The following is a 27,789-nucleotide window of genomic DNA, read 5'->3' on the forward strand; positions in this document are numbered from 1 at the left end:
GAATTTTACGCTGGCATGCTGTTCCCTGATTAAAGTACCTGTTGCACAAGATGTGGTCTCATCTGGCTCTTTCCCAAAGTGGGACTGCTATTGCTGGATGTTTAACCGGCCTGCCCAGGTCGGGGGAGAGAGCCGACCGCTGGCCAGAAGCGGGTCCGCAGCGGCGTCACATGAGGCTGCAACACGCGGATGAGAATGATCGCGCACTGAAGCAGTAAGGTGTGCCCTCACCTCAGCGGGAACAGCAAAGAAGCATGGCGCAACATTGTTTGAAGCTGCACCGGTAATTTTTGGACATTTGGTGCAGGTGGAAACGGACCTACACAGGTTTGCAAGTTGGTATGGACTACGTCTCCCAGAAGGCCGCGGAGCCACGCCCAACCGGGCGGGAGACGTTTATGATTAGATATACCAGTAAAACAGTTTCCCCCTGCATTTCCAGTTAGCCACTGAAGAAGAGGGATACTCGAAACGCGTCTGGCTACCATTTGGTTGATATTTAGGCTCTTCAAAGAATTTTACGCTGGCATGCTGTTCCCTGATTAAAGTACCTGTTGCACAAGATGTGGTCTCATCTGGCTCTTTCCCAAAGTGGGACTGCTATTGCTGGATATATATATATATATATATAAATATATTTTCAGCATAAAGACGTCTCGCAGCAATGCAGCAGAAGAAAAGACGAGGCAAACCCAGGTATCGTGAATAGTGATTTAATTGCTCACCACCATATATATATAGTTGTAAACTCAACGAGTCAGAGTAGAGTTTATTATTGGAAATATTATCTTAATTTATGAATTAACATGCAAAACTGAATAAATGTGCATAAAAATGTACTTGACATAAACTGCAGATACTGCTTTGATTATATAACAAATAGGACATTTAGAAATCATGTCTTAGAAATTTTTCAAACATTAAATCAAATTTGATATGATTGTGATACAATGTAAACTGAAAAGACGGGCAGAATGAGAGAAGAGTGTAATTGTTTTTTTCATTTTGTTTGACTCGTCCTGTGTGACGCGGTATTTATTCCCGGAAACCGTGGTCGTGTGACCAAGACCGATGTACGTCAAAACGCATTATTTTTGTTGAGCCAAAATAAAAGAAAATTAGCCCTCTTGCTGTGGCTGGATTTCTCCTCTCTCTGGTGAACAATCTGCTCATATATATATATATATATATCAGAAATGCCGCTTTCAAATTGCGCTGCAACGAGTCTCGCCAGCCAACAAAAGAAACTCGGACACGGACCAAATGGGCTCCTGCTTTTCCATTTATTGCAGAGGTACTGTCAAAGACGTTTCGGCTCAACGGAGCCTTGTTCACATGAATATATATATATTACGCTCGAGCTTTTCAGGGCTCCAAGAAAAGAATGCAGCACTCAAGGAGGTACGAAAATCACGGAAGATTTATTAAAGTGGGAAAAACGCACAGACGTGTTTCGGCGTTATCCTTCGTCCTTATATAGTTAGGAATTAGCATATAAAAAACCTTTGAAATTCACTGAAAAAACATAGGTTTCAGGCCTTATATACTTAGGAATTAGCATTTAAAAAAAACATTGAAATTGCTCCTATACAGTTAGTTGTACTAACTATATTTCGCGCACCCGCAATCCACTGCTGATGATGTCACATATTGCATCATTCATGACATGGTCAGTGACATCACTGATGACATCTCAAATGACATCAATGATGCATTGCGGGCGCGCGAGTTATAGTTAGCTGAACTAACTATAACGGGGGGATTTCAATGGCTTTGTATGAGTGAAATGTCCAGCTAGCTATAACATGTCTGAAACCTATGGTTTTTTCAGTGAATTTGTAAGGTTTTTTAAATGATAATTCCTAACTATAACGTGGCTGAAACCTATGTTTTTTTCAGTGAATTTCTAAGGTTTTTAAATGCTAACTCCTAACTATAACGTGGGTGAAACCTATGATTTTTTCTGTGAATTTCAAAGGTTTTGTAAATGATAATTTTTAAATGTATTAATTATTATATTTCTTTCTTTTAATACTAATTTCCTACATTTTTATAACAATTATTTTTAGTTATTTCATAGAATAATAAAAAACACATTTAAAAATAATTTTTGTATTACTTTTATTTTTTTCTCAATATATTAAAATGAAATTCTATATATTTTCTTTTTCCCCATTGTTTTTTTGGGTAATCGTACGGTACGCGTAGGGTGATCGCACCATCCTTTGTATGGTTAATCGTACTCTGCGCGTACCCGTGCATACGTTATGAATCCGTTTTGACGGTCCGCGTCGCATTGGCGTTTCCGCGTGACGTCATATACGTTTGTACAGCGCCCCGTACACGTACTGCGCAAAAGTTTCTAATTGTTTAAAAAGATATATTTATATATTTAATGTAAATATTAAGGGATGAAATGATCTGGGATAATCATGAAAATAGTTTTTTTTTACTTTTAATAAGCATACATTACTTTTAAAAGCAATTATGCAAATCGCCGCGGTACGTCGTCTGTACACGCACTGTAAGTGCACCCTACGCATACGCAAAGCCATGTGACTTTAAAAGAACAGATTTGATTGGTTCATAATACTTCCTACTCTAACTGTTGAAAGACCCCACCCATTTTAATCATTCTTCTTTGACTTTCTCAGGAGAACCATCTCTTCTGTGGAGCTCTGGTCATTTTAGAAACCAACTTCAATATGGCTCAACTTGTGGAATCCTCTTCAGAGCACTCATCAGAGGAGGAATTTGTTGCAGAGCAGCCTCAGAAAAAAAGGAAACACGCTGTCATTTGGAAATTTTTCACCTTTCCTGAAGGACAAAAAAAGGTGAATGCCCCAAAAGTCATGTGTAAAATCTGTGACACTACGCTCTCAAGAGGCGACCCCAGCAAAAAGTATTCATTTGTCCTGAAGGACAAAAAAAGTGAATGCCCCAAAAGTCACATGTAAAATCTGTGACACTACGCTCTCAAGAGGCGACCCCAGCAAAAAGTGTTCATTTGGAACAGCAAGCATGGTGCGCCATGTAAAAAATCAGCATCCTCGTAATTATGCAAGAGCTTTCTCTGAAAGGCTGTGGGACAACCCTCCACCTGCTGTTCCCAGCACTTCTACTGCACCACCACCAGCAGCAAGCAGTCCACACCCGGATATCAGACCAGATTTCGCGGATTTATTCATCCATTGCAAATTTTGCAATGAGATTCTCGGTTATGGGGAGCAGTAAATTGACTTGATTATCCTGAGGAAACGGGAGCACCGTTGCTCACGTCGTTAATTTTTTTTGTTGATTTGTTCCTGTTGGACACTTTTTTGGTTGCAGTTTCTTTTTTGTAAAAAAAAAACTGTTAAAAAAATTTCAAAAAATACAAAACCAAAAAGACAAAAAAAACAGTTATTTTCAGAACTACCTTCTATGGTCAAAAAAAGAGCTATATTTCTATGATAGTGTGTAACACTTTGTTTGAATGAATGTGTAGTGCATAAATGAATGAATGAATACATTAGTAGTGTATGGTGAAAGTGAAAGTGCAGAACTATAAGGAAGTGCTACAGCATAAATCTATAGGGTGTTTACTTATAGTATACTGTAGTACTTCCAAAGCACTGGTAACATATGTGCATAAATATGTTACAAGTCTATGCTTCCTTTTGCACTGCTAGAGAAACTGCCTGGGTGAATTTGTAAGTGTTAGGGGCAGATTTAAAACCCCCTTGTCCCTCTTTTACACTGCTGTTGCATCACTTTTGTGATGCAGCGCTGGTGCAAAAGATGCGCCATGATGTGTGGTATATACAATGTGACACATCTGAGAGGTGTATCACATTCTAAATCCCTGTACCAAAAGTGGACATTCCTGCGCAGGAGGGGGAGTGCAGGAACACCTCCAAAAAGTGGTTCAGGGAAATCTACAAGATTTCACTTAGTCACTTTTGGGCCCATGCTGCGTCATAATCCTGCACCTGCTTGAAGCAGGCGTAAGGATTGACACAACATTGTGACCATAGGTCTCCCAGAGCATTGCTGGAGCTGCGTTGCGTTTCTGAATAGCTCACTTCAATACTGAAACAGCAGTGGCAGAATGTTTGGAGGAAGTGTCAGGATACAGACTGGGCAATTGATGGTTTAAAAGACAAGTTTGCAGGTGCATAGTAGAGTGAATGCCTCACTACAATACTGAAACAGCAGCGTCAGAGTGTTTAGTGGAACTGTAAGGATACAAACTGGGCAATTGAAGGTTTAAAAGACAAGTTTGCAGGAGCATAGAAGAGTGCATGCATAGTCTATAGGGGTTTGAAGCAATCCATGCCCTAAGGGCTACTTTGCTGCATGAGTACTTAGGTACTGACTGAATGTTTACAGTTCTGCAAGGAGAGTGTCGAGCTGAATGTATAACTGCGCACTTTTAGCACAGTGTATAGATAAACACATACTGCTGTATGGCTCACTACAATACTGAAACAGCAGTGGCAGAGTGTTTGGAGGGAGTATAAGGATACAGACTGGGTAATTAAAGGTTTAAAAGACAAGTTTTCAGGTGCATAGAAGAGTACAAGCATAGTAAATAGGGGTTTGAATCAGTCCATGCCCTAAGCCCTACTTTACTGCATGAGTACTTGGGTACTGACTGAATAATTACAATCTGCAAGGAGAGTGTCTAGCTGAATGTATAACTGCTTCACTTTTAGCAGAGTGCATAGATAAGCACATACTGCTTAATGCCTCACTACAATACTGAAACAGCAGTGTCAGAGTGTTTAGTAGAACTGTAAGGATGCAGACTGGGCAATTGAAGGCTTAAAAGACAAGTTTGCAGGTGCATAGAAGAGTGCATGCATAGTCTAGGGGTATGAAGCATTCCATGCCCTAAGGCCTACTTTGATGCATGAGTTCTTAGGTACTGACTGAATGATTATAGTTCTGCAAGGAGAGTGTCGAGCTGAATGTATAACTGCTTCTCTTTTAGCACAGTGTATAGATAAGCACATACTGCTGTATGGCTCACTACAGTACTGAAACAGCTGTGGCAGAATGTTTGGAGGAAGTGTAAGGATACAGACTGGGCAATTGAAGGTTTAAAAGACAAGTTTTCAGGTGCATAGAAGAGTACAAGCATAGTAAATAGGGGGTTGAAGCAGTCTATGCCCTAAGGCCTACTTTACTACATGAGTACTTGGGTACTGACTGAATGATTACAGTTCTGCAAGGAGAGCGTCTAGCTGAATGTATAACTGCTTCACTTTTAGCACAGTGCATAGATAAGCACATACTGCTGAATGCCTCACTACAATACTGAAACCGTAGTGTCAGAGTGTTTAGTGGAACTGTAAGGATACAGACTGGGCAATTGAAGGTTTAAAAGACAAGTTTGCAGTTGCATAGAAGAGTGCATGCATAGTCTATAGGGGTTCGAAGCAGTCCATGCCCTAAGGCCTACTTTGCTGCATGAGTACTTAGGTACTGACTGGATGATTACAGTTCTGCAAGGAGAGTGTCGAGCTAAATGTGTAACTGCTTCACTTTTAGCACAGTGCATAGATAAGTACATACTGCTGTATGGCTCACTACAATACTGAAACAGCAGTGGCAGAGTGTTTGGAGGGAGTGTAAGGATACAGACTGGGTAATTAAATGTTTAAAAGTCAAGTTTTCAGGTGCATGAAAGAGTAAATGCACAGTAAATAGGGGGTTGAAGCAGTCCATGTCCTAAGGCCTACTTTACTGCATGAGTACTTGGCTACTGACTGAATAATTTCAAGTCTGCAAGGGGAGTGTGTAGCTGAATGTATAACTGCTTCACTTTTAGCACAGTGCATAGATAAGCACATTCTGCTGTATGGCTCACTACAATACTGAAACAGCAGTGTCAGAGTGTTTAGTGGAACGGTAAGGATACAGACTGGGCAATTGAAGGTTTAAAAGACAAGTTTGCAGGTGCATAGAAAAGTGCATGCATAGTCTATAGGGGTTTGAAGCAGTCCATGCCCTAAGGCCTTTTTTGCTGCATGACTACTTGGGCACTGACTGAATGATTAAAGTTCTGCAAGGAGAGTGTCTGGCTGAATGTATAACTTATTCACTTTTAGCACAGTGTATAGATAAGCACATACTGCTGTTTGGCTCACTACAATACAGAAACAGCAGTGGCAGAGTGTTTGGAGGGAGTTTAAGGATACAGACTGGGTAATCAAAGGTTTAAAACACAAGTTTTCAGGTGCATAGAAGAGTACATGCATAGTAAACAAGGGTTTGAAGCAGTCCATGTCGTAAGGCCTACTTTACTGCATGAGTATTTGGGTACTGACTGAATAATTACACTTCTGCAAGGAGAGCGTCTAACTGAATGTATAACTGCTTCACTTTTAGCACAGTGCATAGATAAGCACATACTGCTGAATGCCTCACTACAATACTGAAACAGCACTGTCAGAGTGTTTGGTGGAACTGTAAGGATACAGACTGGGCAATTGAAGGTTTAAAAGACAAGTTTACAGGTTCATAGAGGAGTGCGTGCATAGGGTATAGCGGTTTGAAGCAGTCCATGTCCTAAGGCCTACTCTGCTGCATGAGTTCTTAGGTACTGACTGAATGATTACAGTTCTGCAAGGAGAGTGTCGAGCTGAATGTATAACTGCTTCACTTTTAGCACAGTGTATAGATAGCACATACTGCTGTATGGCTCACTACAATACTGAAACAGCAGTGGCGGAATGTTTGGAGGAAGTGTAAGGATACTTACTGGGCAATTGAAGGTTTAAAAGACAAGTTTGCAGGTGCATAGAACAGTGCATGCACAGTCTATAGGGGTTTGAAGCAGTCCATGCCCTAAGGCCTACTTTGCTGCATGACTACTTGGGTACTGACTGAATGATTACAGTTCTGCAAGGAGAGTGTCTGGCTGAATGTATAACTGCTTCACTTTTAGCACAGTGTGTAGATAAGGACATACTGCTGTATGGCTCACTACAATACTGAAACAGCAGTGTCAGAGTGTTTAGTGGAACTGTAAGGATACAGACTGGGCAATTGAAGGTTTAAAAGACAAGTTTGCGGGTGTATAGAAGAGTGCATGCATAGTCTATAGGGGTTTGAAGCAGTCCATGCCCTAAGGCCTACTTTGCTGCATTTATTTATTTATATTTATTTATTATTTAAGCTTGTAGAGCGCGACAGCTACCCGTAAGGGTCTCCCGGCGCTGAGATACGGCAGCTAACAAGAGATGGTTGACCAAGTAGTTATAGATCGAAAAGCCAGGTCTTAACGGCTTTACGAAAACATATGATGCTGTCCTCAGACCGGATGGCCAGAGGAAGGGAGTTCCATAACTAGGGCCCTAAGTAAGAGAAGGAGCGACCTCCCATTCTGGAGAGCTTGATCCTGGGAACTGAGAAAAGGCATTGAGAGGAAGAACGGAGGGAGCGAGAAGGAAAATAAGGTTTTACTAAGGTCTGTAGATAACTCGGAGCCACCTTATGCCTGATCTTATGCATGTAGGTGAGAGCCTTAAACTTCACTCGGTTTTCAACCTTCAACCAGTAAAGATCACGGAGGCGGTTGGATATATGGTCGGTTATGCGGCAACCGCTGAGAAGGCACGCTGCATGAGTACTTAGGTACTGACTGATTGATTACAGTTCTGCAAGGAGAGTGTCGAGCTGAATGTATAACTGCTTCACTTTTAGCACAGTGCATAGATAAGCACTTACTGTTGAATGCCTCACTACAATACTGAAACAGCAGTGACAGAGTGTTTGGTGGAAGTGTAAGGATACAGACTACAGAATTGAAGGTATAAAAGACAAGTATGCAGGTAGATATAAGACTTCATGCATAGTCCATAAGAATTTCAAGCAATCCATGCCCTGATACCCACTTTGCATTTTTTGAATCAATAGAATATTGTAAAGAATGTATAAGTGAATCTATAAGGGCTTCACTTTTAGTACAGTGAATGCAAGTCTAGATAGTGCTCAAACCATTATTATTATACAACAATAGATTTATTCTTCTAGCATCTCATAATTTAACAGAGCTTCTAAAAGAATTTCATCAGGTATTTCATTGACATCAATTTGCTGGTTAGCAATTTCGGAATTTATCTGTCAAAAAATCCGATATCATCTAATGCTTCCACAAAATCAGTATCAAAGCTTTACCCTTGGAAATCACAGCTAATATCTGCAGCACTCATTTCTTGTTCTTCACTCTCGCTGCTTGTGAGAGCTACGTTTAGTACTTCTATGAAACTGTTGGTAATTTCCAAAGTGTCCTCGGTATTGTTCTGTTCTCCTTCCATAATTAATCTGTTATGTTGTAGGTCCTTGTACAAAAACATAAACACTTCATTTTATCAGTTTTCCTAATACATAATACAAAACTAGCTTTATTAAATATTTTGGCGTTAAAAAAATATTATAAAAATACCATTGTCTAATAACATTCCAACATTGGAGTTTTAGTACTTTATACGGTTATATAAATATAAATACTTATAAGGATATCCTGTTCTTAAGTTTTCCTAAATTTTGAAACCAGTCACTCCTTCTGACTAAAGGAAAATACTCAGGCTGTTATAATAAAATGCAGTACTAAAAAATTTAGAATATGTCCATTCACCTTACCCGTTCCAAATTAGTAAATGTGTTTTAGTAAAATGCAAGTAATACTTTTGGTTGTCCAAAATAACACTGTGTATCTATGTATTTTTAGGTATCATTATCACACTAGTTTTTGAATACTTCATGTGTTTTCACACACATCAATTCTTAAATACCTATCCAGTACTCACCTTTTAACATAATAAGAAAGTAGTGATTCCTTATATAAGTCGAAAATACTCACAGCAACAGGTATAGAACACCACTTCAACACAAAGTATTGTGTATGATGAGGACATATTTACATAGAGAAGAAAAACTACACACAGTAACTTATCATGTCCTTCTAAACATAAAAGAGTATTTGAAAACACTCTCTCATATTTTATGTAGACTAATTTGATCTCTTTTAATCCTAAAACTCTCTGGTCTCTACCAGTCAAGCATGTCTTTCTATTCAATACCATACTGGTACGTTGCAGAAAGCTATTCTGAAGCCATGTTCCATTTTAAAAATCTCTAGAATAAAAGTCTCTGGCATTTTTTAAATATATGTTCAAAGATAGTAGGTCCTCAGATACACTCAGAATATATGTTAACTTTCTCAAATGTGTTTAAAAGATACAAACCATCTTTGCACAGATATGTACTCCATCCATCTCTTGTTCCTTCAACTCTGCAGAAGCACATCCCATTGACCATTTTCTATAATTACTTATACTTACCTTAAAAATAATAAATAATAAAAATAGTATATATTATAAATTTAGCATCTGTGGAAGACAAGAAAAAATACAGTTACAATATATATTTTACAACACAAAATAATTTGTAAAGCATTTCATTTGCTGTTCTCAGAATATTATGAATCTTTCTAGAAACAGTGACAATATATATTTTACAACACAAAATAATTTGTAAAGCATTTCATTTGCTGTTCTCAGAATATTATGAATTTTTCTAGAAACAGTGAGCTCAATAGTACTCATCACGTAACAGCGGGCAAAAAAAAGACAATCAATAAGATTATCTTAAAAAAAACATTCAACATTCTCAATAACAATCTAAAAAAAATAGAAATAAAACATATGTTAAATATTTTTTTTCTAAGAGCAATTTCTTACGTAAATATGGGACATCTCAAACAATCTTAAAATAACAAATACTTTTCATACACTGTAAATAATGTTACTTACAAATATATTCTGACAAAATATACAACAAAAAGACCTTAAGGGTTTTAGATACTTTTCCTCATGGCCAAATAGTATGTGTCAAATCCTTAGTTTGGAAGTTGTCCAATAGTAATCCTCACCGTCCGCCTCCCAGCCTTCTGATCCAAAACCACCAACATCATTTGCGGCATCCCCCAGGGCTCATGCCTCAGCCCGATGCTATTCAACATCTACATGGCCACCCTCACACAAGTGGCCTGCCATCACAATCTCAACATCATCTCCTACGCCGACGACACCCAGCTCATCCTCTCCCTCACCAAGGAGCCACATACCACCAAAAGCAGCGTCCACAAGGGAATGAAAGCCGTCGTCCACTGCATAAGGATCAGCTCTCTAAACCTGAACATGTACAAGACGGAGGTACTCATTCTCAGACCCACCCCCTCAGCCTGGGATGACTCCTGGTGGCCGACCACACTGTGAACAGTACCAACACCTACCGACCATGTACACAACCTAGGATTCATCATCAACTCCTTCCTCTCCATGCGTAAGCAAGTCTACACCGTCTCCTCGTACTGCTACAACACCTTCCGCATGCTCCGCAACATTTACAAGTGGATCCTAACCGAAAGAAGAAGAACAGAGACACAGGCCCTAATCAGCAGCATACTAGACTATGCCAACACACTCTACACAGGAATTCCAGCCAAACACCTACAACGACTACAACAAATCCAAAACACCTCCGCCCGACTGATCATCAATGTCCCCTGCTGCAGCCACATCACCCACCACCTGATACACCTACACTGCCTCAACGTCAACAAGAGGATCATCTTCAAGCTCCTCACCCTCACTCACAAAGTACTCTACAACACCAGATCAGCCTACCTTAACAGCAGTAACCCTGAAAGGCCAAATTTAGTTCTTAAAATGTTGGCTTTTTAAAAATATTAGGTAAGAATTTGGTAACTCTTTAGGCAAACATTGTTTAAAACCAATTGACTATCAATACAATGTATCCAACCTTTCGGACAGTTTAAATAAACAGTGTAATGTCCAGATGTTGTAGAAGGTCCATCATGAAAAATAATTGCTACAGCTACAAAAGTTCTTCCTGATATTGATACTTGAGTAGCTACACATTTTTTTATTAAAGTTTCCAATTTTCTTCCATCAGCTCTACAATGTTGCAACATTAAAATTACATACTGTCCATATCTTTGTATAACTAATCTCGATGACATTTGTGATTTACATTGGCTACACTCCATGTTTTGACTTGCTCCTCTAACTAGATTGTTAAAAGACACTGATTCACAGTCTGGTAAAGTCAAATATATACATCTGTCAGTGTCTATGTTAGTACTACATGTAAACAAACAATTTTCACAGTCATGTTGCCATTTATAAGAAAGGCCAAAAAGGTTTTCAATATCTATACCTTCCTCTTCCAATACAAAAAGCATATACATTAGAAATTCCTGACAATCTTGCTGAATATTCTGTGTAAATTGAGTAGAACCAGAACAGATGTCCAAAACATTTTGAATATCAGAAACACTTTGTATTTTACTTTTATCACTACTACATTTCTCATAAACAGAATACAACAACGAACAAAAATTATTTTCCCAATTTTCAACAATTTGCTGTTGCAAACTTTCAAGAAAAAAAACAAGATTAACAACTACATTAGCATAGCAGTTGACACCAGAACTATTTTCAAACTGATAACCAACAATCTCTTCAACAGTGTCCTTTTTCTTTTTGCTTGCAATCACAACTTCATCTTTTTTTTTCTTTCTCTACAGCTTCACTACAGATATTCTCATATCTTCTTTTTCTACCTACCACACGCTTTTCAAATACTGGATAGTGACCTCAATTGGGTGAATATTCTCTTCTTAACCTATTATACTCTTTCACACAATTTGCATCTGCACTAATATTTTTCTCATCAAAATCAATCAAGTACAATCCAGATAAAGTTCTCTCTCGAGACAAAGCAACATATGCCATACCCTCTTTAAACACATTAGTTCCAATATTCACTAAAGCACTATCTACACTTAAACCTTGAGATTTATGAATGCTCACCGCATACGCCAAAGAAACAGGAAACTGTTTTCTGCGAACATACAAATCTTTTGCAAGCAAAAAACGAGCTGAACAACGACTAAATTGTTGCACTTCTGCAATTTGATCAAATATGATTTTCAAAAATTCAATACCATCTCTATTTACGTAATTACCAAAATCAACAACTTTACCCATTGCCCCATTTACTAAACCTTTTTCCACATTCAAATTACGTCGTAAAATTACCCTACAGTTTACACATGCATATACATTCTTTTGTAAACCAGCAGTTTTACTTATCGATTTCTCGAAAGAATCCATTTTCCTCTTCAACTTTTCTGTTTAAATAATAGTGATTCCTTTATGCTCTATTTTATTTATAGCTTCCAATTTTATAAATTCCTCATTTTCCAATTTTTAAATGTCTTCATTGAATATAGAACATTCACGCAGTGTTGGCATTAAGCAGATTACAGATTTGTTTTCTGCAATTCTCATATATATTTTCTCAGGAACATTATTTTCATTTGGAAACAAATTGGAAAGTAATCATCTCTGTAAAGCTTGTTTGCCATGTTCAGTCACTTTTCCAATTCTTATATCTTGAAGAATAGTTCCATAATCAGCATCATTTGCCTTTCGCATAGTTGTAATAAGTTCCTTATATTCAAAATATGACCAAATGTTAACATTTCCAATGCTCCCCAAAGACTTTCTGGTATCTTCATGCGCCAGTGTTTTAAACACTGGTTGTCCTTTTACAGGAGTAAGTTGTAGTAGATCTTCAAAAACTATGACGTGTTTTCCTCCAAATAATACGTCATACTCTTTTTTAAGAATTTGCTGCATTCTTAATTGCACAAAGGCAAGCATTATGTTTGATACCATGCTTACCTCATCAATAATGAGAAGTTTCATTTTCTTCAAGATTCATGAAACTTCACAACAAGCTTCACCAGATAGCTTGTGGTATTCCAATTTGTTTTCATGCTCTACTAGTAGCATTAATAAACAATGTAAAGTAATTCCTTTAATATTGTGTCCAGCCAACCCAGTTGGAGCAGTGACAACACAAGACAAATGCGACTCAGTTGTTTTCTGTAGATAAGTTGTAATTACTTTAATTAAAAAACTTTTTCCTGTTCCAGCTTGTCCACTCATGTACATTCGGATAGGTTGAAATGATGAGCAAGAGCACTCTTTCGTTTCATGAAGTAATCCATGGTCAATCTGTTCTTTCACTTGGTCATATATTTGTATCTGCTCATCATTTAGTTGTTCTTCCAAGTTTCCTAAGTTTGTTACATCTTCTTGAGCTTGATACATTGCTGTTTCCACCTCATCCATGGCAGTTGCTGCTTCATTTTGAACAATTGGTTCTCCTAGTAGATCCTGACTCAACGGAGCAGAAGTTTGACTGTTTTGAGAACTGTCTCTAGCAATCTCAGCTGCAATTGTAGCTTCTTGCTCAATTTCGTCGTTCAACATTTTCACATAATTAGCAAAAACAGGACATTGTATAGTATCTTTAGTTGCGTTGAACAAATCTTCATAGCTCTCAAAATCTCCATGTAATTCCAATTCTGAAAGACACAGCTTCAAGAGTTGCAAAAGAGCTAAATAGTAAAATTCCCTTTTGTCAGGAGTTTCGCAACTCAGTTTACGGTGATTAATCAAATGTCCTTTTCTTTGCTTCACCAAACATCCTTCAGAACCAATCACGGCATATATACGATTATTGATGTTTTCTGTAATATTCCGTTTAAAAATATAGTTTTGCAGCACTTCATAGAGACAAATGTTCTCAAGATGATGACTTCTACATGATAATATGTATCCAACATATTTGTTTTCACAATATCTGTACTTTCTGGCTCTTTTTCACCTAAATTTTCAATTTCTTGTACAGATTTAAGTACTCGATTTCGTGTTGCAGCAAGACCTAGACTCACCCAAATGATTCTTCTAGATTTGAAGTATAGACTTGCAGATGCTAAGTGATCCGAGCATTCATACGCTCCAATTTCTCAATGAGATAACATCTTCAAACTGTAACTATATAATTTCTTACTCAGACTCTTCTCGTGGGAAATCTCTTCCCACATTTCCTTCAATTCCGTTTTTTCTGAATTTGTTATGTAGGATGTTACATATCGAGCAACAGCAAAGGAATTGTCCGCAACGTATTGAATATCCATGTTAGCATTCTACATGGACAAAATAACTGGGTGGTAGTCATTTACATATTTTGACTCTTTTCTTCTTAAGTTGTAGGTATTTTTGGGAGACTTTCTTGTGATAGTATATCGCAAAGATGACATAAAACTGTTCACTCTTCCTTTCGATATTACAGGACATGGAAATCCAAAACGACATTTGGTGTAGAATTTGTCCTTAGATTTGTATTTCCCACAACGATGGCTTTGGAATCGTAAGACTTGTTGTCTTAAGTCCTTTTCTTCTGTGCTTTTGGGTATAGCACATGTAGCATATTCTTCAATAAAAGACAAAACAGTATCATCCGAATCTGTTCCAAATTTGGGGGCATCTTTGATCCATATTAGCATATGTATGTGAGGAGCACCTCTTGCTTGATACTCCTTTCTCCAAAAGAAATCCAGAACCTCTCCAAGAGGAGGCTTTTTTTTATTGGTGATAAAATACATCATAGCTTCAAATCTATGATTGAAATACCTGCATACATTAACTGGATCCAAAGAGCACAATTCTCCAGGTGTCTTGTATTCAATATTTACTATATTTGGATTTGCCTCTCGAAGAAATTGAAGTAAATCATTCCCAAGCATATTCAGCACAGCTCAGAGTAAGGAACCATGTAGGAGTTCCTAAGTTCCTTAGCATACATTTAAGTTCTCCATGATAATGGTACCAGTACTCATTAGTACCACGCTGACATGCCATGAGATTAATCAGCTGAGATTACAAAACATTATCTTTCTGCTGTACTTTATCCATAAATTCCTTTGCCAAAATATTTTGCAGATTTACACCTGTTTTCAATATATGGCTGACTGCATAAGAAAGTCCAGACAAGTCACTCTCAAACAAAAGCTGAAACAAATACAGAATACATTGTCGAAATCTTGGATCTTCAGCATACAATCTTGATGTCCGGTATTCAGAAGCAGGAATCTGCATGGGTCGGTCATCATATCGTCCTCTTTTCCTGTTGGAAACAACTGAGGGAAACAATGAGCATCCAAGCTTTCTTCCCATACACTAATGGGACTTCCCTTTGCTTCTTTCATTTGGCATAACTCTATAGTATTCCCCATCACTTCTTTGGAATGAAGTGGATGAACACTGTAATGTTCGTAGATTTCTTCAGTTCTGGACACATCCACTTTTTCAATTTGTCCAGTTGACGAGTCACTATCTTCTTCTACAGTTATTTCTTCCTCTCCCACATACACATTTTTATAGTATTGATTATTTTTTACCAGATACAACGTTGCCTTTTTTACTTTCCTAGCATCCACTAATTCTTGCCAGATTTTCTTACTCTTAGTAGGAACGCCATTAACAAGAATGACTAGAGGTTCAGGTAAATCTGAGGGAGGCAATTTCCCTGTCTAAGGCCCCATACAAACAATAGCATGAAATTGATGCACACATTGAATAAGAATAGACTCATGGGTATTTAAATCCATCAGTTCAGAAGGAATATTTACCAACCTAAGATTATTATGCACAGCTCTAGCAGTCATTTTGTTCTCGTCTAATTTGTTATAACAATATTTACAAATACGCTGATCAGAACCCAAATCAAACAATTCTCTACCAACAAATAGGTTGCAAAGTCCTTCCACTCATTATTATTTTCGTTTTCACTTTTTAAATACAGATCAACAGTCCTGGTCTGATTTTTGAGTTCGTCGACAACAAATTCAAGAATAATTTGGCCTTTCACCTGAAATCACCTTAAACTTTGTAATTTGTTGCTCAAAATTGTTGTGCATTCTCTTCCACATTTCCTTCTATTAATGTATCAGTTTCTGCACTGTCTTCCTCAGGACCAAAGTAGCTAACCTGAATTTATTCACAAACGTTCATTATATCTGATACAGATCCACGCAAAAGAGCACTGTTCAACTTTTTTAACATTAGTGCTGGACTTTTTGCATAATACAATGTTCTGACTAATTTCCTCATTTGAGTATGATGTACTGCTAACATCCTGAAATGGTGAAAAACACATCAAAATACTTTTTTAGAAAGACAAGCAAGAGAATGACCTTGCAAACCAGTATTTTCTCGCACTGTGCAAGGGTCTAGTCCTTGCAACAACTTAATCTTTTGTTTAACACTTTTCTTAGTATAGTTACATAATAAATTGCGTAAAAAATCAATAGATTCCTGCCATACACTACAAATACTACTGCAATTCCATGTGTACACTGGAGCTTTAGGACGTCTCCCTAAAACTTCATCAATTTTCTCTTTCTCAATAGGACAACCATTTTTAACCTCATAAGCACGACCACTAGTGTCAACAGCATGCAACAAATCATTACTCTGAAAATAACTCTCTTCATTAAAAAAAGGCTCAGAACTTCTCCACTTACTTTTGGCCTTCATTAAATGGATTGGCTTATCTAGTCATCGAATTCTATTGATTACTAAAATAAACAACTTCTTTTTCAATTCAAAAGCCTTCTCAACTATATTTTCTATATGTTTCTTCTTATAAAATGCTGTTTTTCTTTTACATTTCTTCATTTCCTTCATCAAATGCAAAACAACTCCATTATAAAACATTCTTTTTCTAATTTCCTGAAATTGATTCTTCCTTCTTTTACTAAACAGTGTTTGTTTAGAAGATGATTTCCCATCGTTTTTCTCTTTTCTCTTGTTTTTCTTTTTTGTTGCAGATACACTGTTTGTATTTTTCACATTGTCCACACTACTCCTAGTGTTTGATAACTTCTTCAAAAAAAACTCTTTGTTTTCTTACCAGGAGGTTTTTATTTTTGTTCACACATTGTTGTTCAGGTAAATCTTGTGGAAGACTTCTCTTTAAATAATGAACTTTATTATGTTGTTTCCTCTTTTCACTTCCACTTTTTGAAGGCATGGTGAATTTCTTTTAGTGTTGATAAATAGAATCTGTTATAAAAAATATATATAACATTATAAAAATAAATATATGAAATATACTATTCTATTACTAAATAAATACAGTATAAAAAACAACTGTGTAACTGATAACAGAAGTGCATACATACTGCATAAAACTTTCAAGAACTACATCTTAATGAATTTATCAGTAGTTGAACTTTTGAGCAGTGAATGGATTAGTACATGCTACTGAATGCATCACTAGAACAGTACAAGGGGAAACAAATACTATAACAGCGGAACTGAAGGTATAAAAGACACGTTTGCAGGTGCATAGAGGACTGCATGCATAGTGTATAGGGGTTTGAAGCAGTCCATGGCTTATGGCCTACTTCAATGCATCAGTACTTCGGTACTGACTAAATAATTACAGTTCTGTAAGGAGATTGCCTGACTGAATTTATAAGTGCTTCAGTGTTAGTGCAGTGAATGGATTACCACAGACTCCTAAATTGGTCACAACAGTACTACAAGAACAGTCACAGAGTTTTTGGTGGAAGTATAAGCATACAGAGTGGAGAATTGAAGATATAAAGCACGAGTGTACAGGATGATAGAAGAATAAATATATACTGGATAGGGCTTTCAAACAGTCCATGGCCTAAGGCCTATTGCACTGCATCAGTACTTGCGTTCTGACTAAATGATTACAAATCTGTAAGGAAAGTGCCTGACTCAATTTATAAGTGCTCAGTGTATGATGACAGACGAAGAGTATGAGGAAAGAGGGAGGGGGGCGAATGAGGAGAGAGAGAGGGGTATAAAGAGACACAGGTGTGTATGAGGAGAGAAGGGTGTGTATGAGAAAAGAGGGTGGAGTATGAGGAGAGAGGGGGGAGTATGAGGAGAGGGCGGAGTATGAGGAGGGGGGACAAATGAGGAGAGAGGGAGGAGTAAGAGGAGAGAGGGGGAGTATTAGGACAGGGGTGAGCATGGGGAGAGAGAGTGGAGAATGAGAAGACAGGGGGAATATCAGGAGAGAAGGGGGAATAAAGGAGAGAGGAAAGTGTGAAAAGAGAGAGAGAGGAGTATGTAGAAAGAGAGGCGAGTATGAGGAAAAAGGGGGAGTATAAGGAAAGAGGAGTGTGTATGAGGAGAAATGAGGGAGTATGAGGAGAGAGGGGGAGAATATGGAAAGAAGAGGAATATAAGGAGAGAGGGGTGTATGAGGAGAGAGGGGGTAGTATGAGGAGAGGAGGCAATATGAGGAGAGGGGGGAGTAGGAGGAGAGAGGGGGAGTATGAGAAGAGGAGGGAATATGAGGAGAAAGGGGAGTATGAGGAGAGGGGAGAGTATGAGGGGAGAGGGGGAGTATAAGGAGAGAGGGGAGTAAGAGGAGAGGGGGAAGTATGAGGAGAGAGGTGGAGTATGAGGAGAGGGGGAGTATGATGAGAGAGGGAGGATTACGAGGACAGAGGGAGGAGTATGAAGAGATGGGGGAAGTATGAGGAGTGAGTGGGGTATGAGGGGAGAGGTGGGACTATGAGGAGAGGAGGGAATATGAGGAGAGGGGGGAGTAGGAGGAGAGGAGGGAATATGAGGAGAGAGGGGAGTATGAGGAGAGGGGTGAGTATGAGGGGAGAGAGGAAGTATAAGGAGAGGGGCAGTATGAGGAGAGAGGGGGGATTATGAGGAGAGAGGAGAATTATAAGGAGAGAGGGGGAAGTATGAGGAGAGATGGGGATATGAGGAGAGAGGGGGAGTATGAGGAGAGGGCGGAGTATCAGGAGAGGGGGACGTATGAGTAGAGAGGGGGAGAATGAGGAGAGAGGGGAATATGAGGAGAAAGGGGGAAGTATGATGACAGGGAGGGAGAGTATGAGGAGAGGGGGGAATATGTGGAGAACGGAGGGTATAACGAGAGAGGGAAGAGTAAGAGGAGAGAGGGGGAGTATGAGAAGAGGAGGGAGTATGAGGAGAGAGAGGGGAGTATCAGTAGAGAGGAAAGAGTATAAGAAGAGAGAGGGGGAGTGTGAGGAGAGAGGGGGTAGTATGAGGAGAGAGAAGGAGTATGAAGAGAGAGGGGGGAGCATGTGGAAAGAGGGGCGAGTATGAGGAGAAACGAGGAGTATAAGCAGAGAGGGGTGTGTATAAGGAGAGAGGGAGTACTATGAGGAGAGAGGGAGGAGTATGAGGAGATGGGGGAGTATGAGGAGTGAAGGCGGTATGAGGAGAGAGGGGAATATGAGGAGAGGAGAGAGTATGAGGAGACGGGGAGTATGAGGGGAGAGGGTGAGTATGAGGAGAGGAGAGAGTATAAGAAAAGAGGGGGGAATATGAGGAGAGAGGTGGGAGGATGAGGAGAGAAGGTGGTATGAGGAGAGAGGGGGGAGTATGAAGAGAAGGAGAAATATGAGGAGAGGGGGAAGTATGAGGAGAAAAGGGAGAGTATAAGGAGAGAGATGAGGAATGTGAGGAGAGAGGGGGAGTATAGGGAGAGAGGAGGGAGTATAAGAAGAGAGAGGGGGAATATGAGGAGAGGGGGGAGTATGAGGAGAGAGAGGAGGAGTATGACGAGAGAGGGGGGAGTATGTGGAAACAGGGGCGAGTATGAGGAGAAAAGAGGAGTATAAAGAAAGAAGGGTGTGTATAAGAAGAGAGGGGAGAGTATGAGAAGAGAGGGGGGAGAATGTGGAGAAAAGCAGAGTATAAGGAGAGAGGCAGTGTATGAGGTCAGAGGGTGGAGTGAGGAGAGAGGGAGGAGTATGAGCAGATGGGGGAGTATGAGGAGAGAGGGGGGAGTATGACGAGAGGAGGAAAGGGGAGTATGAAGAGACGGGGTTTGAGGGGAGAGGGTGAGTATGAGGAGAGGGGAGAGTATAAGGAGAGAGGGGAAATTGTGAGGAGAGAGGTGGGAGTATAAGGAGAGAAGGGAGACTATTAGGAGAGAGAGGGGGAGTGTGAGGAGAGAGGAGGAGCATAAGGAGAGAGGGGTATGTATAAGGAGAGAGGGGGGAGTATGAGGAGAGAGGGGGAGAATATGGAAAAAGGGGCGAGTATAATTCCTAAATGTACACAGACGCACAGTGTGATTCTAGACAAAAAATATAAGACCATGCATTTTACCAAAGCATATTTACTAGACTAAAACGGTTAAGTGACTGCACACATTCCATTTATATAACTACTACATTTCAGTGGACAACCCTGACTCATTTTGCAAATACATGTGCAATTTGCTGCATAATATTTGCCAACATTACATCAAAAAAGTGACACAATAGAACAACAAAGAGGCGCAAGGGGCTTGTAAATCTGCCCCAGAGCGTATGCAGCAGTGTATGTATACTGACTGGGGAATTGTTAAGGGGGAGGTATGAGGAGAGAGGGAGGTGTAAGAGGAGAGAGGAGGGAGTATGAAGAGAAGGGGGAGTATGAGGAGAGAGGGGGGAGAATGAGGAGAGAGGAGGAATATGAGGAGAGAGGGGGGAGTATGAAGACAGAGAGGGGGAGTATGAAGACAGGGGGGAATATGAGGCGAGGGGGAGTATAAGGAGAGAGAGAGCGGTAAGAGGAGAGATATGACGACAGGGAGGAGTATAAGGAGAGAGAGGGGAGAATGAGCAGAGAGAAGGAATATGAGGAGAGAGGAGGCAGTATGAGGACAGAGAGGGGGAGTATGAGGACAGTGGGAATATGAGAAGAAGGGGGAGTATGAGGAGAGAGGGAGGAGTAAGAGGAGAGAGGGGGGGTATGAGGACGGAGGGAGGAGTAAGAGGAGAGAGGGGGGTATGAGGACGGAGGGAGTATGAGGACAGGGGGGAGTATGAGGAGAGAGAGGTGAGAATGAGGAAAGAGGGGGAATATCAGGAGAGAGGGGGGGTATAAGAAGAGAGAGGGAGAGTGTGAGGAGAGAGGGGGGAGTATGAGGAGAGAGAGAGGAGTATGAGGAGAGAAGGGGGAGAATGTAGAAAGAGGGGCGAGTATGAGGAGAAAGGGGGAATATAAGGAGAGAGGAGTGTGTATGAGGAGATAGGAGGGAATATGAAGAGAGAGGGGGGAGAATGTGGAGAAAAGAGGAATGTAAGGAGAGAGCGGGTGTATAAGGAGAGTGGGGGTAGTATAAGAAGACAGTAAGAAGTATGAGGAGAGGGGGAATATGAGGACGGGGGAATATGAGGAGAAGGGGGAGTATGAGGAGAGAGGGAGGGGTATGAGGAGAGAGGGAGGAGTAAGAGGAGAAAGGGGAAGTATGAGGAGAGAGGGAGAATATGAGGAGAAAGGGGGAAGGGGGAAGTATGACAACAGAGAGGGGGAGTACGAGGAGAAGGGGGAGTATGAGGAGAGAGGGAGGAGTAAGAGGAGAGAGGGGGAGTATGAGGACAGGGAGTATTAGGAAAGGGGGAGTATGAGGAGAGAGATGTGAGAATGAGGAAAGAGGAAGTATATCAGGAGAGAGGGGGAGTATAAGGAGAGAGAGGGAGAGTGTGAGGAGAGAGGGGGAGTATGAGGAGAGAATGAGGAGTATGAGGAGAGAGGAGGGAGTATGTATAAAGAGGGGCAAGTATGAGGAAGAAAGAGGAGTATAAGGATAGAGGGGTGTGTATGAGAAGAGAAGGGGGAGAATGTGGACAAAAGAAGAGTATAAGAAGAGAGAGGGTGTATGAGGAGAGAGGAGGTTCTATGAGGAGAGAGGGAGGTGTATGAGGAGATGAGAGAGTATGAGGAGTACAGGGGTTATGAAAAGAGTGGGGGGAGTATAAGGAAAGGAGAAATATGAGGAGAGGGGGAGTATGAGGAGTTGGGGGACTATGAGGGAGAGGGGGAGTATGAGGGGAGGAGTGAGTATGAGGAGAGAGAAGGGATTATGAGGAGAGAGGGAGGAGTATAAAGAGATGGGGGAAGTATGAGAAGTGAGGGGGTATGAGGAGAGAGGGGCGAGTATGGAAAAAGAGGGGCAAGTATGAGGAGAAAAGAGGAGTATAAGGAGAGAGGGGTGTGTATGAGGAGAGAAGGGAGAGTATAAGAAGAGAAGGTGAGAATGTGGAGAAAAAGGGAGTATAAGAAGAGAGGGGGTGTATTAGGAGAAAGGGGGTACTATGTGGAGAGAGGGAGGAGTATGAGGAGATGGAGGAGCAGTGTGAGGGGAGAGGGGAAGTATAAGTAGGGAGGGGTGTGTATGAGGAGAGAGGGGGGAGTATGAGGAGAGAGGGGGGAGAATGTGGAAAAAGGGGCCAGTATAATTTGTATAAACTGTGATTCTAGACAAAAACTATAAGACCTTCAATTTAACAAAACACATTTACTAGTCTAGAAACGGTTAAGTGACTGCACACATTCCATGTATATAACTAATACATTTTAGTGGACAACCCTGACTCATTTTGCAAATACATAAGTAATTTGCTGCACTTTTTTGCCAACATTACATCAAAAAAGTGACACAATAGAACAAAAAAAAGGCGCAAGGGGTTTGTAAATCTGCCCCAGAGTGTATGCAGCAGTGTTTGTATACTGACTGGGAAATTGTACATTTAGAACACAAGTCTGATTCTAGACAAACAACAATACTAATTACTCTTGAAGGGCTACTATCACTGCACACATTAGAGAAATATACTTATTGCGTTTTACTGTACAACCATGAGTCATTTTCCAAATACAAAACCAATAATCGGTTTTTAATTCTATCAAAACTAGAAAAAAAGATAGCTTTATAAGCACTTATGTATCTGCAAACACAAAACATACAAAAATGCTTCTCTCAGAACAATTACTAAATGCAGACAGATGCACATTGTGATTCTAGACAAAAAATATGACACCTTGCATTTTACCAAAACACATTTACTAAGCATGGGCGTAAAATCCGTTACGCTCGCGGATTTTTCGTATTTTCGGTAAATCCGCAATCCGCGAACTCTCGCGGATGTGGCGAAAATACGCAAATCCGTGCAAAGCGGATTTTTTGCTTGTGTTCGCACTGCTCGCGGGCCGCGGCGCGGGCAGCAACAATCTCGCACTCGCGAAAGTACAAAAATTACAATGGGGAGGGGTAAAGGAAGTGGCCCAGTCTCCAACTTCCTGTTCCTGTCCAGCAAGCTCCTCCCATAGGGGTGGTGTGAAGGAAGTGCCCCAGTCTCCAACTTCCTGTTCCTGTCCAGCAAGCTCCTCCCATTGCTTAGTCCATTTCCTGGCCACTTTGATTTCGATCTTGACTGGGAAGGATTACTTTTTGTGGATGCTGCTGGATATTTGGATTTGAGGCCTTTTGGATTACTTTTGGATTCGAAATTTTATTTCACAAGGAAGTAAGTTGATGTTGTTTGTTTGTGGTGATTTTTGTGTGTGTTGCTTGTTTTTCGACTTTTTGGGGGGGAAAATCTGCAAGTTCGCGAGCTGAGGATTTTTTTGCTTGTGTTCGCACTGCTCGCGTCCCGCGCAGCAACAATCTCGCACTCGCGAAATTGTAAAAATTACAATTCTGCACATGAATTGAAAACCACCAGGCTTAGTTATGGGTGCATGGCTGCATGCATGTATAACTGTTTTGTTGAATTTTATTTTTAACATGATTCTGGCCAGGGCATGGATGGCATTGGATTGTGGTGATTTTTGTGTGTTTTACGACTTTTTGGGGTGGTGTTGGGGGCTTGTTATGTGGGTGGGGTCCATTTTATTGCCTGGTCCCGTGTGGGTGGGGGTCTATGGGCCATTTTTAAGCCAGTTTGTGTGCTTTGTGCCATAGGCCTGCACCCAGTGTGCTCTGATTTCATCCATTATGGCCAGGGGGCCCAGAATCGGTCTGTTCGCGGATTTTGCTGGTTTTTCGGCACGTTCGCGCCGTAAAGCAACAATCTCGCACTCGCGAAATTGTAAAAATTGCAATTTTGCACCAGAAACCACCAGCAGGCAGCATAAGCCTTCTGAAACTTGATGGATGGCATTGGATTGTGGTGATTTGATTTGTGTTGTGTTTTTTGACTTTTTGGAGTAGGGGTTGGGGGCTGGCTATGTTGGTGGTGGCCGTTTTGAGGCATGGTCCTGGCCATGTGGATGGGGGTCAAGCGGCCATTTTGAAGGCAGGCAGTGAGCTTTGTGCCATAGGCCTGCACCCATTTTGCCTTGCTTTCACCCATTGTGCCCAGGGGGAGTCAGTGGTAGATGAAACTATAACCCTCTCTGTGTGTGCTCTCTTGGATCAATGTTAAATTCCTGTTTCCCAAAAATGTAGCAATTCTTCATTTTGAAATTTCCATATTGTGTGGTGTGCACGAGTGTATTCATAAATGCCTACTTGCAAACTAATTATTGAAGTGCTACATATGCAACATATATTTACTGATGTTCCTCTGTCTTCGTTTGCTTGTAGGTGCATAAAGTCAATAAATCCGCATCATCGTTGAGCATCAGTGCCAGGAAGAAGTCCTGCTGCGGCCTGTTGTTCCGACATCTGAAGAAGATGGCTCCAAAAAGAGGTGCCCGTAGGTCCTCTAGCAAGAAAGATGTCTCTACTAAGGAGAAGAAGAAGCAAGTGGCACCACTTACCAAGGAGACTGGTGGCACCACCACTAAATTTTTGTGGGGAAAACAAAGGCCCACCATGAGTGCTGCACAGGTAGCCGGTTTAATGGTTAAATCACCAACGACCAGTGATGTTGGCTCATCGCAAGAAAGTAGCAGCACACCATCAACACAGGTTGTAACTCATCTCACAAGTACTATTCAACAACCAAAGCCGCAACAACAACTGTATGGGCTACTAGTACAAGCACAAGTACATGCGCAAGGAGCTGTCCGAGAAGGAGCTGTCCGAGAAGGAGCTGTCCGAGAAGGAGCTGTCCGAGAAGGAGCTGTCCGAGAAGGAGCTGTCCGAGAAGGAGCTGTCCGAGAAGGAGAAGGCCGAGAAGGAGAGGTCCATGGAGAGTTGCAAGTAGCGATCAATGAAGAGGCCCATGTAGCGGCGCATGGAGCGGTGCAAGCGCCCACAATGGTTGTTCTTCCAGAAGTAGGGGCACAGGAGGAAATTGACTTTGGAGCCGGTGTATCATGTCAGGAAGACGAAGGCACTCCTGCTGATGATTCATTTTCTCCCAGCTCCCCACCAAAGAAAAGATCCAGGAGTGTGTGTAGAAGTTCCTCTTCAAGCCCCGCTCCATCAGATGATGATCTGGATCTAGATTGGCACCCATATCCGACGTCTGAGAGGGAGGCACACCATGAGCTGCGAAAGGTATCAAATGTTAAAAGGAAGGGCCCCGGAAAGCTCATACTTATGGATCCGAACGTCGGACTTGATGAAGTGGTTCATTCTGATGTTGATGAACAGGATGACAGCAATGACCTAGTCATCACACACGTCATTCCAGCCACACCGGCCATGCAGCAGACAGACATTTATACCCTATCCCGACGTCAGGCTGAGCGTGACCCTGGCGACGTGCCACTGGTAGCACCACCAATGCAGTCAAGTAGTACAACAAGTTCAAAAAAACCTACAGCTCCCATATTTTCTCCCAGAGGGGGACTCCATCCAGCTCGACTCCCTCAAGTAGGGTTGCTGAAATAATTGCACAACCCAGTAGATGTCTGCAAGGCTCATCCACCACTGCTTCATCTGGCATTGGCAGTATCATCTCGTGCGCCAAAACCAGAGGTTTCAAGTCCCCAGTTTGGAACTTTTTTAGTGTCCATGCAAAGTATGATAACATAGCCGTTTGTTGCATTTGTAAGAACAGCGTTAGCCGTGGTAAGACTGGTACCAACTATGGAACCGGAGGCCAGATAGGTCATCTTGAAAGAAGGCACGCTGTCGAATGGTTTGCGCACCTAGCAAACATCAAGGGAAAGCAATCCCAAAGGGCAAGTGGCCAAAATATACCCATACTAGGTGTTTCATCTGAAGATGACGGGGAGGTAGAAGAAGCATCAGACATGTGTCCGGTTGCACCCAGTACCCCTGGCAGCACCACACCCTCCGGAACACATAGGAGGCACACTGAGAGTCTGGGAGACACACCAATGCGGAAAATGTCATCACTGATCAGAAGTGGGTCGAATAAGGCATCAGCATCATCCCGTAAATTTGTCCAGCACACCATTTCAGCCATGTTCTCCTCAGATGTGCAATTTCAACGCAACCATCCAATTGTACGCCTGTATAACACTAAGCAGGCTAAAATGCTAGCGGTGGACCTTCTCCCTTTTTCGTTTGTCGAAGGTGTGGGTTTCCTTGAACTCGTGGCAACACTGGCCCCTAAATGGAAGGTTCCTAGCCGGTTCTATTTTGCCAGGGTTGCTGTTCCAGCACTATATAAAGAGGTGCTTGAGTTGGTTGGGGCAGCTTTGCAGAAGAGTGCAGTTCACACTATACACCTGACAACAGACATGTGGACCAGTTGCCAAGCCCTTGATTACATGTGCATCACTGCACACTGGGTCTCCTTTTCAGGGGTTGCACAACAGATAAATGCAGGTCGAGATTTTTAAGGGTGCTCGTAAACATGCAACATTAGCCATGTTTGGCATGGAGAAAAGTCATACTGCAGCCAACATTTTGGATGACTTTAACAAAAAGGTCTCTCAATGGCTGCCCCCAAGAAAATGCAAGGTTGGTTATGTTTCTACTGATAATGGCAGCAATGTAGTTAGGGCCATGGAGGACGGTTTCTATTTCAGAGTGCCGTGTTTGGCGCACTGTATGAACATTGTCGTGCAAAAGTTCTTGAAAAAAGAACTTGCAGTCGACAAAATACTGACCATCTGCAGAAGAATATGCACACATTTTAACCATTCGTTTAAGGCCCGGAAGGAGCTGAGGCGCAAGCAAAATGAACGTAGTATGCCAGTGAAAGCACTTATCCAGGAGGTGGCAACACGTTGGAACTCAACCTTCTACATGCTTGAGCGTCTGCATGATCTGTTTCCAGTAGTCAATGAGTATTTCTACAACCTGGGTGGTGATACGACAGAAATGATGCTAGCGGTGGAGCAATGGCAGCTAGTTAAAAGCCTGACAGACATGCTTCGTCCTTTTGAGGTCTTCACGCGTGACGTCAGCAGGGAGGACTGTTCTTTGAGCAAAGCTATCCCATTGTTGCTGAAGCTCGAGCACCAAGTCAAGGTGGTGTCTTCACAATTAAAAGATGCTGGAAAGAATGAAGCATATGAGTTGGCGCAGAGATTATTACAACGCCTAGTTAGCAATAAACGGCTTGTAAATATCAAGAAACAACAGCACTACATTTGTGCTACTATTCTGGATCCACGTTACAAAAAGCCATTGTTTGGCAAAGTAATAATTCCTTTTGAAACATCAGATGTTACAGAGTACAAAGGTTGGCTAGCTCAGTCAGCCATTCGTTTTGAAAGAGAGCGGAAGGAAACTGCACGAGAAGACAGTACTACTAGTGAATCAGCAGACCATCAGGCGTCCCAAAAAAGCACTTCTGCATCTGTGCCTCTGGCAGAAGTGAGTGACTTTTCCACTAAGCCGTTAACCACACCAGCAACCGTATCATCTGCACCAGGCCCAGGCGATATGTCTGAAGCGGATTGGCTAAGTGAGCTAGGGTTTCCTTGTCCCAGAAAGGACACAGAAGTGCAAAGTACAGGAATGCGGGAGGACATTCTTTCAATGGTGCAGGCCTATCTGGATGACTCCACAGCGGTCAATATTACTGAGGACCCATTGGCGTATTGGCATGGGAAAAGAAAAATATGGCGAGAGCTCACCAACCTGGCTATCAATTACTTGTCTTGCCCACTCGCAAGCATGTCTTCAGAACGTGTTTTTAGTTCTGCTGGTGGCATTGTGACTTGCAAAAGGTCCCGCCTCTTG

The sequence above is a fragment of the Lissotriton helveticus genome, chromosome 6 (assembly GCF_964261635.1).
Source record: "Lissotriton helveticus chromosome 6, aLisHel1.1, whole genome shotgun sequence".
NCBI classification, from domain to species: Eukaryota; Metazoa; Chordata; class Amphibia; order Caudata; family Salamandridae; genus Lissotriton; species Lissotriton helveticus.